Source organism: Daphnia pulex, chromosome 5 (genome assembly GCF_021134715.1).
Source record: "Daphnia pulex isolate KAP4 chromosome 5, ASM2113471v1".
NCBI classification, from domain to species: domain Eukaryota; kingdom Metazoa; phylum Arthropoda; class Branchiopoda; order Diplostraca; family Daphniidae; genus Daphnia; species Daphnia pulex.
Window position 1 is genome coordinate 7,957,932 of NC_060021.1, and position 7,947 is coordinate 7,965,878.

A 7,947-nucleotide genomic window follows, 5' to 3' on the forward strand; every position below is an offset into this window, starting at 1 on the left:
TGGTATTAGTGCGCGGAGACAGAGCCATTGTGTAGTTTAACAGAGATTATTTATGGATGACTAGGTTTATTATACGTCTGGCGAAAGATGAACCTCTCTTCTAACGATATCAAAATTGACAAGTTGTTGTATCGCCCATACTAGATAATAGGCTGCCCAAAGTCTAGCACATACTTGGAGGGACACTATATACTACTAGATTCCACATATATCCCTTAACAAAATAACTCAAGGCGAGTGTGTGTGATTGACATTTACTCATCGGAGAATTCAACACAGTTTAACAAGCCCCATAGATGTGTGGTGCGCGGTGGTGTATAAGCCCGTCTAAAAAGAATTCTTTTGATTATTTCCCATATTTTTTTGTTGTGTTACACGGACACAAAAGTGAGGGGGGAAAACGAAAAAAAAGAAAAAAAGAAAAATTTTTCTATTGAAAAATGGAAGGGGCCAGCGATTTTGTGTTTTGCTGGGCGATTGAAAGCCGAGTGGCACAGCGTGTACACACACACACACACACATATACGCGCACAGCATTTCGCTCGTTATGTTACTACCATCGCCTTCTCTCTATAAGCTTCGGATTTCGTGTGGGCGCACAAAAGCGAAACGGCACCAAATCTTTTTTTTTTTCTTTTCCTTCCTTCTTCTATACGCGGCCAGTCAACAATCCTTTCACAATATTATTTCGCCTCTCTCTCTCTCCGATCTATCGTCTATCTACCCGGGCATTGCTGTGTGTGTGTGTGTGTGTGTTTATTGGTTCCTTTTATCATTCCGTCCCCAGGAAGGTTTTTCGTTGTGATTGACGGATTTTTTATTTTCTTCTCTCCACAGTCGTTGTGTGTCGCTTTTGGACCTGTCTATCTCCCTTATAATAATAAAGCTCCACTTTGCTTCCATCTACGCACTTGACAATTGAAATTTCATTTCTCCTTATCTCTCCCTTTTTTACCTCTTTTTGAAGCGGATACTATTTCACCCTCTAACGCCTTTTCAAGGCAAAAACGATCTAGGCCTAGATGTGATGCTGCCGGATCACACAGCCGAGTTTTGTATTAGTGACGAGAGCCAAAAAAGCACCCTGCGGTCGCTCCTGTACAACAAACTTGTTTTTGGGAAGGGGGGACGGTCCACGACCTATTCAAAAACAGTTTTTAGCGCCAAGCACTTGATGGCTTTCTGGATGGCTTAATGGATGTCACCTGTATATAGCCCGGAGAGTGATATACCAAATCGACACGTCTATACGATGTGTTCAAATTTGTGTCAACAAATCTTTCCGGAAACCTTTTCACAGCCCCAAACATTGACGACCGAAAAAGAAAAAGGAAAAAAAGAAAAGAAAAAAAGGTTTTTCTTTTCTATATAAAACCAAAAGTTATTGTTGCACTACACACTTTGTCTGACTTTTTCTCTAAAGTTCCCGAACACACGTACTATATACTGTACTCTAATAGAAGAAGACTTTGTGTGTGGAGAGTGAAGACAGTCTCAACAAACTTTTTTCCACTATCGGACAAACAGTAATAGATTAGCTTGTATAAATCTTTGTTGAATTTTCATCAGGACACAACGTCAGGATTACAAAAAGAAAAGTCGGTTTGGAAATCCTTGGAGATCCATCGCTCCGCGTCAATACACAGCAGCTCGAGATGTGTATATATTGCACAGCTAGTCGGGAAGAAAAAAAGGGAAATAAGAGACGAAGAGAAGCGGAAACGACCAAACATTAACCACTGTCCAGTGAATATGCAAAGTTCTGGATATAAAAACATTGAATAAAGAGTAGATAAGAATATCTAAAAAAAAAAGGATCGCTATATTATATCGCATAAGGAAAGAAGGGGGAGCCCCTACAAAAAAAAATATCGTCAACGAAGAAAAAAAAGGGCTGATCTATAAACGCAATCTATTTACATAGCTGTCCCTTCTGAATACGTAATAAAGGGCCAGCATATGAATCGAATCGAGAAAACCCATCGTTTCACTTTACCCTTTCTGAAAGAGAAAAAACGATGTAGATATATAAATAGAAGATGAGGGTCTACACACAAGCGCATAGATCGATGATTGCAGTTGACAATAGAAAATGGTCAATTCGGGAGTCCCCCCTCCCCACCCCATCCTCCCTTAAAATAATGGGGCGTGAAAAGCTGTGCGGACGACGTGTGGAACTCTTATCAAACGAAGGGGTCAGGTTTTTTTTCCCTTTTTTTCATTGGCCTATATATTGAAAATAGGAAAGAAAAAAAATAATAATATCGGACTTATAGTCACGGGCGGTTTATTCCCATCGGACTCGAGACCGGACTTCATTTTATATTCATGCGCAACGCACTTCCAGATAGAAAGAAAAAAAAAGCTATATAATATTATTTTGTGTTTGCCCTCAATGCCAGCGGTAGCAGCCTACTATATGTACATACCGTTTGATTCCCCCCTTTTTCTGTTTGACAATGGAAAAAAAAGGGAAAAAATAAAGTTACAGTGCCGCAATAAGAGCTGCTCTTGTGTTGGTGAACCGTAAGAGTATATAGGAGGAACACATACAGATCGATCGCTTAGGAGCGATAAAGGTGATTGGATGGGACCCAAGAAGTGGTTGTATATATATATGTGCGCGATGCTGGGCGCTTTTGGTGCGTAGGAGGATTAAGTTCTTTGGCCCGTCCAGCGGTGCTGGAGAGCTGGAAAGAAAAAAAGGGGGGAGATTGGCGGCGTTTGTGTCGGCGGGCGACGCTCGTTTTTCGGACGGGAACTTTTGTCCGTCCAATTTCCCATCAGCTGCACTTGACGTCCCCTAAATGCGACACATAAAAGGTCCATTAATCGCATCTCCTCGGCTCTCCTCTCAACTATACATGTGGCCGTCGGCCACCACCAAAAGAGAGCCGCAAACCGGCGACGGCTGTCCACTTAGTTTCGTCTGGCTAATTCAAATAACAGCTTGATTCGACAATATTGTATACATACATACGTATATATATCCCCCCGGTTATATAAAACGTAACCGATTCCTGACGTGTCAATATGAAAACCCGCAGGCGTCACCCTACATATAAGACGGGATTACCAGTCGCAGTTCGATAAGAACTCTCACACGGCGACGTAAAATTAATTTACAACCCAGTCAAAAAGCTCGAAAGAAAAAAAAAACAAGTTTCAAAAATGTTTGTGGATTTAGACATTTTCTATCCGAGTCGATGAAGTGGACGAAACGATTGCGTTAAGTGTTGAGCCCCGAGGAGCCCCCAGCCGTTCAATTGGTGAGGTAATTTCTCTTCTTCTCATTTTTGGTTGCTGGTCTCTCTTAGGAGATAGCCATCACACCTGCCGTCATCCATCATCTCGGTTAACGCTCATCTCCCCAAAAATCTATACTTACAGCTCGCTCCTACAAGTCTATAATAAACACTCGGTGTTACACACACGCATTCACCTATGGGCATCGCTTCTCATTTCCCTTCACGCTCTAACCGATTGAATAGGACCCGCAATTGGAATGGATTACGTTTACGCCAGAAGTTTGTTGTTGATCGCTGGGCCGGCCCTAGATAGACTTGTAGCCGTGACATCCCAAATAGAATAAGAAAAGAAAAGAAAGAGAATCTGGCGGACTATAGAGTGGTGTAGAGCTATTCAGTTACGTCTGCTTCGTTGGGCATGATGATGATCCTAATAATGATGAAAAGGTTCGGCCGAGTGTGAAGCCCAAATAATATCAAAATTTCCATGTATGTGTAACCTAGACTACTACTCTCTCTCTCCGTGTATAATAGGTAATGCTCGGCCAGCTTAGACACTACGACAGGCCAGTCCAGCAGAGAGACCGAGATGTCTATATAGCGCCCTATTGATGTTTTCTCTCCCCCAGAAAAGAAGCTCATGGAACGAGAGAGAGAGAAAAAAAAGGGCAGACATCACAACAACATGCAGAGAAAATAAAGAGCTGGAAAATATATAACCCCGCGAGCGATATATGCGCACTGATTGTTGACACAGCGCTCTCTGAAAAAAAATCCTCAGATCACGTATTAGCCTTTTTCCCCAACTTGGTTTGGATTCTTGACTACATGTACAGTAAAAGAAAAAAAGAGGAGGTGCTGCTGTGCCTTTCAACTGTCAAACGCACGCTGAGTTCCCAATCAGTGGACGTGAGAGATGCGGCGCAACTTGAATGAGCCTCTTCTCCTTGTTACCGCACGATTGAGTCGCCAGCTCTTTTTTCTTCTTCCCTTCAACTGTTACACAGACTGCAGTCTAACATCATCGATTGCAGCCATGTGTGCACAGCAGCAGCAGCCCCAAACTTGTTTGTTATTTGCTCAACCAGCGATCGGCGAGAATAAACCTTAATACTTTTTTTCGAGTTAATCAGCCGTGTCCGTGCCCCCACTAGTCTAATACTTTCGCATTCCGATCGCCCAACTTGTTGTTCATTACACAGAGGAGCCGTCCGGATCGGTTCAAAAAGAAATAAGGAACTTTGTTTTGGCGGATGAAATGTAGCGAGAGATGGCGTTGTATAGCTACTTTGGTAGCTATAATAAGTCTAGATAGTCTCCGAGGACCAGAGAACCGATGAGGGGGTCACTCTCTCGGCCTGTCCACAACAACACCAATTCAATACGATAACACATGTTTACAGCAGTGGTCTCGGGCTGGGTCTAGAAATCCTTTTTTCTATTGTGTCGCCCTCTCCGAAAGAGTGTGCTGAGTGATCCCTTCTTTTCGTGTGGATGGAGAGAGAGAGAAACGGTTTTTTCGAAATAAAAAGGGACCCCTCCGCCGATGGCAGTCAAGTGAACCAATTGCTCTCTCTCTCTATAGGGTTGACCCCCCCCCCCTTCTCCTTATACATTTGAGAAGATGAGCTTAAATATATTATTGGGCTATTGACCACTGAAAAACAGGTGCGCTTGACCTCTCCTTATCCATTTGCGGCCTCCCTCTTTTCTCCCAATATAGTTACACTTCATTCTTCCTACCTCTTTAGTGTCCGTCAGAATCACGTCAAAAAGATCTACTGATGTTGATCGATCGATATACGTACATATCCCTCAGGACCTTTTTCCGCGATGGCCGGCATTCGACACGCTGATGCTCTATTAAACATTTTTAACTTTGATCGGCGATATTATACACATTTCGTCATTTCTTATTTTTGTTGTTTAAAAAAAGAAATGAGACAGGGCAACACATACAAGAGCGAGGGCTTTTTTTTCTGGGGGTTGTTGAAGGCAATGAGAAAATAAAAGGATCCTGTTTCTTATTTGTCTGCCTTGTGTCCAGGAAAAGTGGGATAGAGAGAGGGGAGAGAGAGAGAGTGGAAGAGTATGGCAGCGCAAGTTTGGTGTACAGTGTGCCACTGAAATTTCAGCAGCAGCCGAGCGCACTTGTGGTTCCTTATTTCTTTATTATATTTTTCCTCGACGCACATTTTGATTTGAGAGAGAGAGAGAGAGAGTTCAGCGATGCTGCTGCCATCTTCTCTCTCCATGACACCCGAGCAAGATGGATAGCTTTTAAAGACTCCTATATACAGGGTCAGAGGTCATCTGGTCGCACCCCTCACTTCTTCTCTCTGTACTGTCTCCTAGTTGGAAGAAAGAAAAAGAAAAAAAGGACTTTGGTGTGTGCTGTGCATGCCCCAGAACCCTGCTGGAACATATCTAGAGCTCTGCTACCATCTATTCTGGCTAGACTCTCTTTCTCTCTCTGATGTATATTCTGCCTAGCTATATAGAGATCTCGCCGAGATATATCATCGCTCGACTATATTTACGGTGGATTATTGATAGGCCTCTTTTCCCTTTCTCGGTGTCTTTAAGATTATACGTTCAACGGGATGTCTGTGTGGGATTGCTGCTTCTTTCTCTCTTGGCAGTCTTTATATAGATGGAGGCCTGATGGTTTAAACCACTAGGCCACTTGACAATGAGTTATGACTCTTTTCGATAAATAAATAGAACATCATTGTCACGGGATTCGGCTGCCTGCCCAAGACAGAACCCGTGCCATGTCCACTCGAATGACTTGGCTTTTTCAATTAGAAAGACGTTACCAGCAACAAGAGAAAAACAAAAAAGAAATCAAAAATAATGAAACGAGGAGGTGTCGACTGCCATTGCAGGTCCCTCTCGGTCGTAAAATTTTGCTGCACTTTCCTCAAAGTGTTGAAAATTCGAATAATTTGATGATTGTTTACCCACAGACAAAGTTGTGAGATACAAAGAAAAACAAGCCTCAACAAAAATGGAAAAAGGAAACATTCCCAGTCAACGGCAAAGCTCTGGAATAATCGTACTCCGTATTACTTCACGATTGACGCTACCAAATAGTCAAAAAAGAAGAATAGAGATCAATTTTCCTACCTTTATGCCTGGGAAATACAGCCAGGCATCCATACGTGCTCCATCCTGCAGAAAAGTTAAATGACGGAAAAAGGGCGCCCTCGTGAATACCCCCACACTCACATGGGTTTACACAAGGACTGAGTTTTTCCAATCAAGCTGGATTTCTGGATGCTGTTTATCTAAATAAAAAGTAAAAAATGGGTTACGAAAAATATTGACAGAAACAACAAAAAATTTAAAATGAGACAGTGTGTGAACCCTAATAGTTAATATACAGGAGAATTAAAGGTTTCCATGTAATGCAAGTCAATATTTATGCAAGTCATGCATTATTCAAATATCAAGCAGGTTGCAGTAGAACAAGTGACACAAATCATTACCCAAGCGATGACTGAGTATGTTGCTGATGGTAGATCAATGACAGCAGAAGCAAAACTTGCATATCGTGTTGTAGTGATGACTGGTTGAGGCCTGAAATCTGCACAAAGGAGAAGGTTACTTAATGTAAACAAACTGTCATACATCCACAGGGGCTTACATGATAGCATAACTACTATAGTCAGAAACTAACATTTTACAGATTTGGAACTGCAGGTTTAAGTCTTCTATCTAAGCTCCCGCAATCATTCTATCTGTATTCTTAATTTTACCCGCCAAACAGCATGGAATGGAGAGTGTGGAGAGCCACGACACCAGAGTTTACAAGACCACCACGTTATTGAGACTGTAATAGTTGTGCTACACTTCGTACAGACACGTATGTTTTCATAAAATTTATCGTTCCGTTTTCTATATCTTAATAAACTTCACTCACTTCCTTATTACTTACTAAACTCCTCTCTTTTTCGAAACCGTGTAACAATGAAAGATGAAACAAAAGAAAGCAGACGACACTAATCTATCTTCTAATTAGTCAGAGTTAAGATATCGATAGTAACTTTTTCAAATCGACTCCCCCGCCCCCTGAATCCAAACCGCTCAATAAGTCAAAAGGAGGAGAGGTTGCATATGTTCAATTCAACTTCACAAAATAGAACGTTGATTTTCATCAAGAGAAGAAAATTGCAGCTGAGATTAAATGGCTTTATTTTCTAAAAAGGCAGCTAAAACAAATAATAAAATTAAGTTATATTTTAACCAGTCAGGATAGAGACTCCTAAATATTAGGACACTAAATATTAGGTTGTACTTGCACCTGTCATTAATTACACTTTCTTGAATCAATTCCTAAAATCAAGGTGCTGTGTGGAATATCGGAACAAAGTTCACTTGCTAGGTTTACAGCACGTGTCGCACAATTGTTAACTTGGATTCAATTGTGGCTATGTATCGGCTAGAATATAAAGTTGATAAGGATTGATCAAGCGATGGCAAGTGAGGTAAAAGTAATCGTCTTGCAACTGCTTTTGGTTTAGAGAATCGCATTCTGAAATCAACATACGTACTCTTCAGACCGTCTTCGTCAAAATTCGTTTGTTAAAATTAATATAATTTCAATATATCCAATCAAATCAATCGGAAGCATGACTTTTACTGATTTTTACTAAAAAAAATACCATTCACTCGGCCATTTCTATCCTTAATTTTA

At 41.3% G+C, this 7,947-nt stretch overlaps 1 long non-coding RNA gene across 1 annotated transcript; it reads right to left on the bottom strand.

Moving 5' to 3' along the window:
* Positions 1-1,522: 1,522 nt before the first annotated feature.
* On the bottom strand, positions 1,523-6,841 carry LOC124193497. Its single transcript, XR_006874283.1, has 3 exons — positions 6,740-6,841; positions 6,378-6,538; positions 1,523-2,803 (listed from the first exon to the last, which is right to left on the bottom strand). It is a non-coding gene; the product is annotated as an uncharacterized LOC124193497 (long non-coding RNA).
* Between the last annotated feature and the right edge of the window lie 1,106 nt (positions 6,842-7,947).